This window comes from Phascolarctos cinereus, unplaced genomic scaffold (genome assembly GCF_003287225.1).
Source record: "Phascolarctos cinereus isolate Bilbo 61053 unplaced genomic scaffold, phaCin_HiC Scaffold_4;HRSCAF=312, whole genome shotgun sequence".
Lineage (NCBI taxonomy): Eukaryota > Metazoa > Chordata > Mammalia > Diprotodontia > Phascolarctidae > Phascolarctos > Phascolarctos cinereus.
The window spans coordinates 336329743-336342098 of NW_027555847.1; the positions used below are offsets into that span (position 1 = coordinate 336329743).

At 36.6% G+C, this 12356-nt stretch overlaps 1 pseudogene; it reads left to right on the forward strand.

Moving 5' to 3' along the window:
* The first annotated feature begins 226 nt into the window (after nt 1-226).
* On the forward strand, nt 227-1123 carry LOC110213621 (ADP/ATP translocase 3 pseudogene; annotated as a pseudogene).
* The last annotated feature ends 11233 nt before the right edge of the window (nt 1124-12356 follow it).

The following is a 12356-nucleotide window of genomic DNA, read 5'->3' on the forward strand; positions in this document are numbered from 1 at the left end:
TCAGACATGACTGAACATGACTAAACAATAAAGAATTATAGAGATAAGAAAAGAGCTCCCCAGATTATTCCAGCCCCAAAGAATGCATTCAGGATGATATAGAAGGCCCTTGCCTTTCAATCTGAGCTGTAGCAAGGGGCTGTGCAGGCAGTAACAAGTTCCCAGCTTTCAGTCCTCTCTCCCCAGTTTTCTTCCTTCAACTTCAGCACTTTCTCCCTCTCTTACCATGATGGAACAGGCCATCTCCTTCTCCAGAGAATTCCTGGCCGGTGGCATCTCAGCTGCTATCTTCAAGACTGTAGTGGCCCCCATCGAGGGAGCCAAACTACCATTTCAGGTGCAGCATGCAAGTAAACAAATTGCTGCAGATAAGCAGTACAAAGGCATAGCGGATCATATAGTTTGAATTCCACAGGAACAAGGGGTGCTTTCCTTCTGTCAGGGGAACTTGGCAAATGTCATCAGACCTTTCCCCACCCAGGCCCTTAACTTTGTCTTTAAGAATAAGTATAAGCAGGTGTTTGGTGGAGGGGCAGACAAGCACACACAGTTTGGGAGGTATTTTGCTGGCAAATGTGCCTCTGCTGGTGCAGCTGGAGCTGCTTCTCTCTGCTTTGTCTACCCCTTGGATTTTGTGAGAACCCACTTGGCAGTTGATGTTGGGAAATCTGGCACAGAGAGAGAATTCAAAGGCCTGGGAGACTGCCTTGTGAAAATCACCAAGTCTGATGGAATTCGTGGCTTGTTATCAAGGTTTCAATGTCTCAGTGCAGGGTATCATTATCTATAGAGCAGCCTACTTTGGAATCTATGATACAGCAAAAAGTATGTCCCCAGATCTGAAGAACACTCACATTGTGATAAGTTGGATGATTGCATAAACAGTGACTGCTGTAGCAGGTGTGGTCTCCTATCCCAGCGATACAGTGAGGCAGCAAATGATGATGCAGTCTGGGAGCAAAGGAGCTGATATCATGTACCCTGAGACAACTGACCCCTGGAGGAAGATTGCTAAAGATGAAGGTGGCAAAGCTTTCTTCAAGGCGTCTGGGCCAATGTTCTTTGAGACATGGGTAGAGCTTTCATGCTAGTCTTGTATGATGAATTGAAGAAAGTAATCTAAGTACATCTTAACTAAAAATGGAACCAGTGAGTATAGATCATTGTAAAATACTTAACCATACTTAGCATTTTGGACCATTGACCTTCAAGAAATTCCCATTGTATTTTTATCTACATCAGATCATGTTTGTAGGGGAGCCAGGAAAAGTTCTTAGAAAAAGGGACTTGTTCATTGTGATCCATTATTCACACAGTGGAACTGATGATAATTCAGTATATTAATTCTATTAGTTTTGGGGAAAATAACAGCTACTGTAGGTCCAAGGAGGCAGACCATCTAGTTTAAATGCTCTTGTGTGGGACCATAAATTTGTGTTTAAGTATTTATTTAAAAAAAATAATCTTATCTCCCGTTTGCACTTAAGCAATATGTGTGTGTGTGTGTGTGTGTGTGTGTGTGTGTGTGTGTGTGTATATATATGTATGTATGTATGTATGTATGTATGTACGTATGTATGCATATACTATTTTGCACAACTGACTATTTGGCAGTTACGATGACTTGTGTTAGGCATTCTGCTGTAAAACAATAAATAGACAGAAGACTCAAAAAAAAGGCCCTTGAACAACCCTTGAATCTTAAGGGGTGGCCCTCAGGTACTCTATGAACTAGCAAAGTAAACTAGAGTATGTGCTGTATTTGGTGAGCACCCATTTTGGGGCTCATCTTCACTGGTACCATGTCCTCACCAAAATTTGCCTTGACAAATCAGCTTTGTTCAATGTAATCAATAATGTTAGTTTCTTTTCCCTCTGGAGCTAATCAAAATCTGGGCAAAGAAACTCTTTGGTGAGTCAGAGATTCCAAAACCTTTTATAGTTTAAAAATAACGCTGGACTAAAAGTCCAGGAGGCCTGAACTCTGGTCCCAGCTTAGCCACTAATTTGTTGTATGACTTGGTGCAAGTCACTTAACCTCTATGTCTTAGTTTCTTCAGTTGTTAAATAAGGAAGTCTTTTCTGACTCTAAGATTCTAGATTCTATGACTCTAAGATTGTAGATTCAAAAACTCTAAGATTCTATTATTCTAGACACGGTCATATATTTTGCTTTGAATATGTGTTGTTTTGCTAGTTAGAATGCTAGGTACGTAAGGGCAGGGGCACATTTGTTTTTTACTTTTATCACCAATGTTTAACACAGTGCCTGGTGCAGAGTACTTAATAACTACTTATTAATTGATTGATTAAGGCAAAACTTCACTTTGTCAGAGTGCTCACACTTGTCCAAGGAAGAACATCTAGTCTCTCTCCCTGGCTTCACATCTAAGAAAAGGGTTAAACAGACAAGTACACAAATTAACAACTAAAGATGCTACTCTATACCTGTGTGTGTGTGTGTGTGTGTGTGTGTGTGTGTGTGTGTGTGTGTGTGTACTCTTTGTGACCCCATTTGTAGTTTTCTTGACAGAAATACTGGAACAGTTTGCCATTTCCTTCTCTAGCTCATTTTACAGATGAGGAAACTGAGGCAAACAGGGTTAAGTGACTTGCCCAGGGTCACACAGTTAGTAAGTGTCTGAGGCCTGATTTGGACTCACGAAGATAAAGCTTCCTTACTTCAGGCTTGGCATGCTATCCACTGTGCCATCTAGCTGTCCTCACTTCTGTCTGCCTGTTTCCTTATCTGTAAAATGTGAATAATTATGGTGCTTCTTCCCAAGCACGTGTGAGACAATATTTGTAAAGTGCTTTGAAAACCTTAAAGTGCAATATATGTCCTAGGAATTAGTAGTAGTATTAGTATTTATTATTAATTAACATTTATTATTATTTACTGTTGATTATTAGTATTATTTGTTGATTCATTCATTCACTCTTTATTTATTACTCTGGATCATAGATATGCACTGAAAGAACTCCAAGGAACACCTTTATGAAAGGCGCTGAACCACTCAATTTGTTGAGCCCTTTCTGTGCTGGCTACTACCTGAAATAAACAAAGATTATGCTCCCTGCGCTCTAGAAGCTTAGACTCTTGGTGCATAGGTAGAGGCTACTTCCTTAAAGATAACTAGAAATACAAGATTCAGCATGGTACCAGGCTAAGAAATGTCTGATGAGGATAATCCCAATGCTTGTGTCTCCATATAAAAAACACTGATAAATTGGGGAAGTAGTATGCAGGAGCCCAAGGGAGAGAAAAGTCCACTCTAAGGGAAAAGAAGATTGGCACCTAGGGCTGTGTATATGTTACCTGTTTCTGTCTGCAGATTATTTTAAGTGACACATCTCAACCAAAACTGTCAGGAGGAAATCATACCATTCTATATGTCATAGTTGCCCCATGATTTGCCAATGCACTTTTTTTGTGTGTGATTATCTTCCTGAGCAGTTGGAAAAAGTCCATTGTGCTAGATGCATTAAGAACATATGTGACTTTGAGCAAATAAGTCATTTTGTCTATTATAAATACCCAAATTAATTATAAAGGACATAGGAAGAAAGATGCTATCTGCATCCAGAGAAAGAATTGATAAATATAGTTATGTATAGAATAATTTTACACACACACACATAATATGTGTGTATGTATATATGTATATATATACATATATAAATGTCTGTGTACACACACACACACACACATATATGTATATGTGTGTGTGTATATATATATATATATATATATATATATATATATATACATATATATATATAATGGTAGCCATCTCTAAGGCTGGCGGAGAGGAGGAAAGAAAAAAATAAAAAGAAATTTGCATAATAATTTTATTGTGTATTTGAAAGGACTAGCAAGTTGTGCCTAGTAGATTTGCATTTTCATGTGCAATCATCTTTTTATTGCACTGTTGTAGAAATGCTTGTTTTATTACATAAAATAAAAAGAAAAGAACCTAAGTGTACACACCTCCCTCCTCAATATCCAGAAAAGAAGATGAAGAAAATCTGAACCACCATGTGTCTGCGCATCATGGAAAGAAAACCTATTGTTTATAATTCACAGGATGAGCCAATAAAAGACTATTTCACCCAGAGGTAATAAGCTAAGTGAAGAATAAGCATCAGTTGGCTCATAGAGAAGGGTATCTCTCTTGTCAGTGATGCTAATGTAATCAGGTAGTCATAGTATTGAGCAAACATAGTCAGGCTGGGTTTTAAATGGTCATTGATTGCTTGTGTTTCAAGGAAGGGGGCAGAAACATCCTAATCTAGTCTAGTCTATCTTTGGCCTCAGGGTCTAAGCCAAGGAGAAGTACATTTCTCCCTATAGAAGCTAACCATTGGTCATTTAAAGAATAACTTAAATATAGTAGAATGATTTGAAACAGATTTAAAATGTAAATATGAGGCAGTTGTATAAATAATACACGAAGCATTTGTTTCATGATTTGTCCCCTAGAAATTTGAACCCTATTATTGAGACCTCTTCAAATGATTGTATTTGTGACACTTTGGGAGTTGTGTGTCATATCTCTTCGCTTCCCTCAGTTCGTACTAATATTAAGCATGGTAGATGTAAATTTCAGAAGAATTTAAGGTAAAATCCCAGGTACATAACCATTATGTTACATATTGAATTAAGACATTGCCTAGCCTAGTGCTGGACTTGGAGACAGGAACAAATCCTTTCTCAGACACTTATTGAGTAAGTGACACAGGTCTAATTACTTCAACACTATCAGCTGCAGTTTCCTCATCTGTAAAATAGGGAACATATTTATACCTAGCTCACAGGTTTCTTGTGAGGCTCAAATGTGTTTAAATATTCTGAAAACCTTAAAGTATTATGTAAATGTCAGCTGTTATTTTTTATTGACTTGACTATTTCAAGTTTGAAATTTCTGATTCAGACCATAATGTGAAAAACACAGTGAATTCAAAAGAATGTACAAGTGGACTGTCAAAAAGGGAAACAGTAACATGGAATTACCTCTAAAAACAAATTGTCCTATGTAACTGAACACAATTTATGAAGTAAAACCAAAAGTTTCCTCGTTGAATACTCAAGCTGCTGAAATCTGCAATGGTAAATTGTAATTCCTTTTACATTTTTTACTTTCTCAAAAAAGCCATATTTAACTTTTGGTGGATATAACTTCAGTTAGTGCTCAACTCTGTTGTTCTAATATACCAAGGTATAAGATAATGAATATTAAGATGTAACAACTTAACAACTTGTTTTTAATTTTATGAACATGTTTCTTTTCTTAAATTTTATTTTCATTTCCAAATTCTCTCCTTCTGTCACTTAATAAGAAGGCAAGAAATGCAGTAATCATCATACATATGAAGTCACGCAAAACGTATTTCTACATTAGCCATGTTTTGAAAAAAATAAGAAAGGAAAAGAAAGAGAAATATGTTTCAATCTGCCTATCCATTCTCTATCTGAAGGTGGATGGAATTTTTAATCATAATTCTTTTGAGATTGTGGTGGATCACTGTATTGATCAGAGTTACTAATTCTTTCACAGTTATCTTTACAATATTTTTGTTACTGTGTAAATTGCTCTGGTTCTGCTCACTTCACTCTGTGTTAGTTTATCTAAGTTTTCCAGGTTTTCTGAAACTATTCTCTTCATCCATTTCTTACAGCACAGTAGTATCCCATCGCATTCATACAACATAACTTATTCAGCCATTCCCCAATTAATGGGAATCCCCTTAGATTCCAATTTTTGCCACCCCAGAAAGAGTTGCTATAAAAATATTTTGTACATATGGGCCCTTTTCCTTTTTCATTGATCTCTTTGGGGTAGAGACCTAGTAGTGGTATTGTTTTGTCAAAGGGTAAGCACATTTTATGGCTATTTGGGTAGAGTTTGAAATTGCTCTCCAGAATGGTTATAGTAGTTCAAAGCTTCATCAACAATGCATTAGTGCACTTATTTTCCCATATTCTCTTCAGTATTTGTCATTTTCTTTTTGTATCTTCATAGCCAATCAGATGGGTGTGAAGTAGTACCTCAAAGTTGTTTTAATTTACATTTTTCTAATTATTAGGCTTTAGAGCACTTTTTCAGATGACTAGTGATAGCTTTGGTCCCTTCCACTGAACACTGTATGTTCATACGTCTTGAACACTAATCAGTTAGGGAGTGGCTCTTATTCTTAGAAATGTTCTCAGTTTCTTATATATTTGAGAAATAAGACCTTCATCAGAAAAATTTGCTACAAAGATTGTTTGCCAGTTTCCTGCTTTTCTTCTCATTTTGGCTGCATTGGCTTTGTTTGTGCAGAAACTTTTAAATTTTACGGAATCAGAATTATTCATGTTACCTGCTGTGAATCTCTCTATCTCTTGTTTAGCCATGATCTCTCCCCCTTTCCACAAATCTGAATTTCTTCAATGTTCCACTAATTTGCTAATGATATCACTAAATCAAGTACCTATTTTCCGCTTATTTTGTTACACAGTATGAGATATTAGTCTATAACTAGTTTCTGCCAGACTACTTTCCAATTTTTTCAGCAATTTTTGTCAAATAGTGAGTTCTTGTACCAATAACTAGAATCTTTGGGTTACTGGGCTCATTTACCTCTGTATATTGTGTATCTAATCTGTTAGATTAGCCACTAACATTAGTTAGATTTCTTATCTAGTACCAAATTGTTTGATGATCACAGGTGAGTAGTATAGCTTAAGATCTGATACTGTTAGACCCCTTCTTCCTTCACATTTTTTTTCATTAATTCTCTTGATATTCTTGACCTTTTGTTCCTCTTGATGAATTTTGTTATTTTTTATAGTTCTATAAAGTAATTCCTTGGTAGTTTGATTAGTATTTCACTGAATAATTAAACTAATTTAGGTAAAATTGTCATTTTTATTACATTGGCTTATCCTACCCATGAGCAATTAATATTTCCTCCAATTATTTATATTTGCCTTTATTTTTGTGAAAAGTACTTTGTCATTGTGTTCATATAGTTCCTGTGTGTGTCTCAGTAGATAAGTTAATAACTCTTTAAAATTTCCCTGCTGTTTGTGAGTTTAGGAGTATTCTATTTACGTTTAAGGAATACTATTAACTTAAGTATAAATTATATTGAGTAATGATATGTGGAGAATATACTCTTGTTGAAAATTTTGTATTTCTACTTTTGATTAATATGGTATTATACATAATTTGGCACAGTTTATTAGAGAGGGAGAAAGGATTACCTAACTATAAGAACGCAGAAAGGTTTTTAGGTCTTCGTTTAGTTCTATTTTATTATAATTTGGCTCTTTTTGGAACACTTGATTTCTCTATTGTAAATGAAATTGCTACTTCCTCTTGGATTTGATTAATAGTTGTATTATAATTATAACAACAATAACTATGAAGAAATGGAAAAAATAGGTGATGTGTGCTAGGGTATGAAGGAAAACTTTTCCCTTCCTTAACTCTATGGCATTTATAATATCATCCAACTAAAGACCTTAGATAACTACCTTGTCACCCAACTAATCCCTTACAAGCTCATATGAATTAGAGAATTACACATATAAGTTGAAAGATCATTGGCCTTAATTTTGCATTATTGTTTTTATGATTATTGGTTATGGATAATTGTCTATTAATGATCAATTAGGCGTGTATCAATTGACCAATAAATGACATTTATTGACAATAGATAAACAATCAACTATTGGTCATTTATAACATATTATTAATTTTAGATTAGTGCATGTTGACATTAGTAACTACTGACTGTGAATTATTAAATCATTGGATATTGATTTACCTTAAGGAAAGTTATTTTCTTATGCTATAACAAAAGTAATAAACTGATTCTTCTACTCCAAAGTCACTTGCTTGATCCACCTTCTAGTCCTACTATGTTGAGAAATATGTCAAAGGATACGAAATCTTTACATAGAAAACCGTAAAGTTCTAGGATAAAAGAAAGCAAAACAGAGGAGTTGGATGCAGCCATTTAGACTAAAATGGATGAGAATTTGTCTGGGTGACTAATGCAAATATGTAATGAAAAAAGCACCACATTGGGAATAGCGATACCTAAGTTTACTTCATTGGCCCTCAGCTTTCTCATCTGCAAATAAGGTATTGAACTATGTGATTTCCTAGGGCCCTTCCAGCTCTAACATTTTCTGGTTTATGGTTAAATTTGATCACAGACCTTGGGCATTTCAAACTTGTCACACAGGTTAAATTCTTATTTTTTCCCTCAACTAGGACAAAATAAAGCTACAACCAAACTACAAGTTCCATGAGGGCAGAGATGGTGTCATGTAGTTCATCTCTGTATTCTTATCACCTAGAACAGGTATCTTACATTCAGTCTCTGTTTAATAAATGCTTATTGAATTGAATTGCTTAAAAGATAGGGCGGCGAATGATCTTGTGAGAGCAGGAACTATGCATACGCACACACACACACACACACATGAGCATACATTGCCTTTTTCTCTTACCTCTAGTTTTTGGCACAATGATTAGCATGAGTAGACACTTATTAAATGTTCCTTGACTTGACTTGATGTGACTTGACTTGGTCATAGAGAAGATCCAGCAGAGAACTAAAGTCAAAGAGGCTTCCACTATATATTATGAGGTCCCCCAGATGCTCCTGTCCATAGATGACATTATGCTGATTGTGTCAAGGCCCAGAACTTCGAAGAACATTCTAAATGTAATCCAAGATCTCTAAAAAGAGTTTGAACTAAGTATTCCCACAGGAAAAACCTAGTGGATGTAGAATAACTATTATTTAGACTAGGATCTAAAATTGAATAGGGTAGCTAGGGGGCACAGTGGACAGATTGTGGGGACTAAAATAAGGAACAGTCATGCTCCTGAATTCAAATCTTAGCTCAGACACTTAATAGCTGGGTGACCCTGAGCAAATCACTTAACCCTGTTTGCCTCAGTTTCCTCATCTGTAAAATGAACTGGAGAATACAGCACCGGCCCTGAAGTCAGGAAGACCTGAGTTCAAATCTGGCCTCAGACCAAACACTTGACATTTACTAGCTGTGTGACCCTGGGCAAGTCACTTAACCCCAATTGCCTAAAAATAAATAAGTAAATAAAATAAAATGAACTGGAGGAAAAAATAGAAAACCAATTCAGTATCTTTGCCAAGAAAATTTTAAGTGGGGTCATGAAGAGCTGGACATGACCAAGATGACTGAACAACAAAATGAAGTTGAATGGTTAACTTGATGATGCCCAGCCATGAGTCCACAGAAGAACAATGCACTGAGCCTGGAACAGAAGCAGGGATGGCTGGATTACATTTGGAAAACTTCAGAGTTCTTTTAATAATCTTAAGCTTTTTCTCTGAAAATAAAGATCCATCTTAATGCTAATATTCTCCTGTGCACATGGTTGCATATTATGGAACATTACAGTCCCTAAAGAATTGAAGTTGAAGATAATCTAAAAGGCAATAAAGAGGTGGTGCATGATGGGCAGCGAGTGGGGTATAAAGCAGGGCAGAAAGTGGGGTATAAAGGACTTATGGTTAAATAAGGAGACCTTAAAGACACATGGTAAAGGGAAGAGATAAACCATGAATGAACCATATGGGCTTTGTTGGTATCCTTGGGTGAGGAGAACCTGAGAAAGACCCTCTACTCCTGCATGATAGGCAAACCCACTATGGAAAAACTTATGGGAGTAGAAGGACAAAGGCATAGGATTGGCAGATAGAGATGGTTTATGAGCTTCTTTCATAAAGGAAAGGCTCACTTGCATGAGATCACAAACCCACTGGAGAAGTGAAGAAGCATGATTTATTGCTGAAATGTACCACAACCAAGAAAGAAAAGAGAAGAGAAGCCATTGAGTGGAGGCCTCTTTTGATAGCTCTATTCTTCATGGAGAGCTTGTGTATATTTGTGGCACAATGCTTGTCTGTGAATAAGTTGCTATAGGATGATTTAAGAAAGCCTATGGGATTGCTCAGGCCATGCGTTCCTAAGTAGGCGTTATGTTTTTATCTGGTAATCTTATTCTCAGGAAAGCTGGGGGGTGGAGCTGAGACTTTTCACCTAGATCCCTGGTCTCACCTGTTGTCTGGGAGAAGAGGGAAGCAATGTTGTCAGGGACAACCTTGTTATGTTCTTTTACCGTAGTCAGCCTGATTATGGCCACTGGTTTAGTTACTTGACTTTGAGCCAGTCACTTAAGTCCATGCATCATTTTCCTCAGCTGTAAAAAGGGGGTTGGACTCAGTTATCTCATAGGCCCCTTGTATTCATGTCTCTTCTCCTATAGTCCTACTCTAAGATTATTCTCAATGTCAATAAGTTGACCTAAATAACTTGAAATCCAAATGAATACTGGTTTTCAAACTAGAGAAGTGAAGTTCCCACTGGGTTATAGATATAAACACTACTATTTAATGTGTTGTGCCATTATTATCCTAGCTACTTCTCCCCACATTCCTAAGGTATGTCTCACCTTCTTGTTGTTTTTGTTCAGTCATGTCTGACTCTTCATGACCTCATTTGGGGTTTTCTTGGCAGAGATGCTAGATTGTTTTGCCATTTTCTTCTCCAGCTTATTTTACAGATGGGGAAACTGAGACAGGCAGGGTTAAGTGACTTGCCTAGAGTTACACAGCTAGTCTGATGCCAGGTTTGAACTCAGGAAGATGAGTCTTCCTGACCCCATGCACTATGGCGCCACCTAGCGTTCCTCTCATCTTATTGCTTCATTAATGATAATAGCTCACTCCTGTGAGTTGGGTGCTCTTATTATCCCTATTTTATAGAATGAGAAAACTGAGGTTCAGAGAACTTAAGTAACTTGCTCAAGTTTAATAAACTAGTAAGTGTCTGAGGCAGGGTTCAAATCCAATTCCTCTTGGATTTATGTCATGCACTGTCTCCACTGCCTCTCTTTTACTCTCTTATATACCTTCCTTTTCCCACCCCTTGGGGAACTGATCACATCACCACCACCACTACCACCACCATCATCATCATCATCATCATTATCCTTAATATTTCTAAAGTGCTTTAAGGTTTACAGAGCACTTTACATAGTATTTCATTTGATTCTTACAGCAATCCTGAGAGGTAAGTACTATTACAATCCCCATTTAACAGAGAAGGAAAATGAGTCTGTGAGAAATAAATAAATGACTTGTCCAGAGTCACATACCTTGTAAGTGCCTGAGGCAGGAATCAGGCTTAGGTCTTCCTGACTCAAAGTCTGCTATTCCACCCACTCTAACGCCAAGCTGTTTCTGTTATTACTAAGAATCTCCTCCTCCTCACATCATTTGTATCAACCCATTTTTCTTAAAATCCTCTTTCTTCTCCCCTCATCCAACCTTGGGGAGGTATTGAAAAATTTGCTTTTGTTTTCCCATTACTTTTTTTTTCTGATTAGTTCCTGTCTCCTCCACCCACAGCAAAACTCTTCCGTGTAAAGAATGAAAGGGTTGAGGAAAAGGAGATGGAAAGTGGGTCAGTAAAACTAAGTAACACAGCAGCCAAGTTTACAACATATGCAATATTTCACACTCATAGTCTCCCCTCTTCATAAAGAAGAACATTCCCTCATCTCGCCACTGAAACCAAGCCTAGCCATTAAATTACTCAACGTTCAGTTTGCTGTTGTTGTTAGTGTTCATGTTGTTTTTAATGTTCTGAGTGGTTTCATTCAGCCTAAAGATACCCAGGATCTACCATTCATTCATTCAATAAACATCTGTTAAGCTCCTACTATGTGCTAGGCACTGTGCTAAAGCTACCATGCAGCAACTCCAACCTATGGATGTTGGACTAATTATAAGTATCTCTCTGTCAGTGTTGCTACTTTACTCTTTGTCCATTTATACTCTTCTTCCCCTTTCAATTCCATATCTCCTTCCATAGTAGTCCTCATATCTAAAAGCCATTTCCCATTTCTCATGTAGTAAACTTCCTGTTTGTTTTCTTATAGAATAAGCAACCTCATTCCAAAATGCTATTCTATAAGGTGAACCTCCTCCACGTTTCAATATTTTACACAACTTATTCTTCTAGTCCGTTACAAATACATATGGGAAGGGGGAAGGAATAGATACCTCGTACTGTATGTGGATTCAAAGCAATTCTATTTATTGTATGTTGTGTATAGGACAACACATCTGAGGGGTGAATTAAACTATTATGACCAAGTCTTTTCCATTGTCATTTTATAGGAAATATTTTTTAGGAAATAATAGCTTTTTCTTATAGAAATAATAGGGAATAATAGCTTTTTCTTATAGATAAAATGCTTTGATTTCTTTCACTAAAAGAAATCAAGTGACTTGCATTTGGAAAA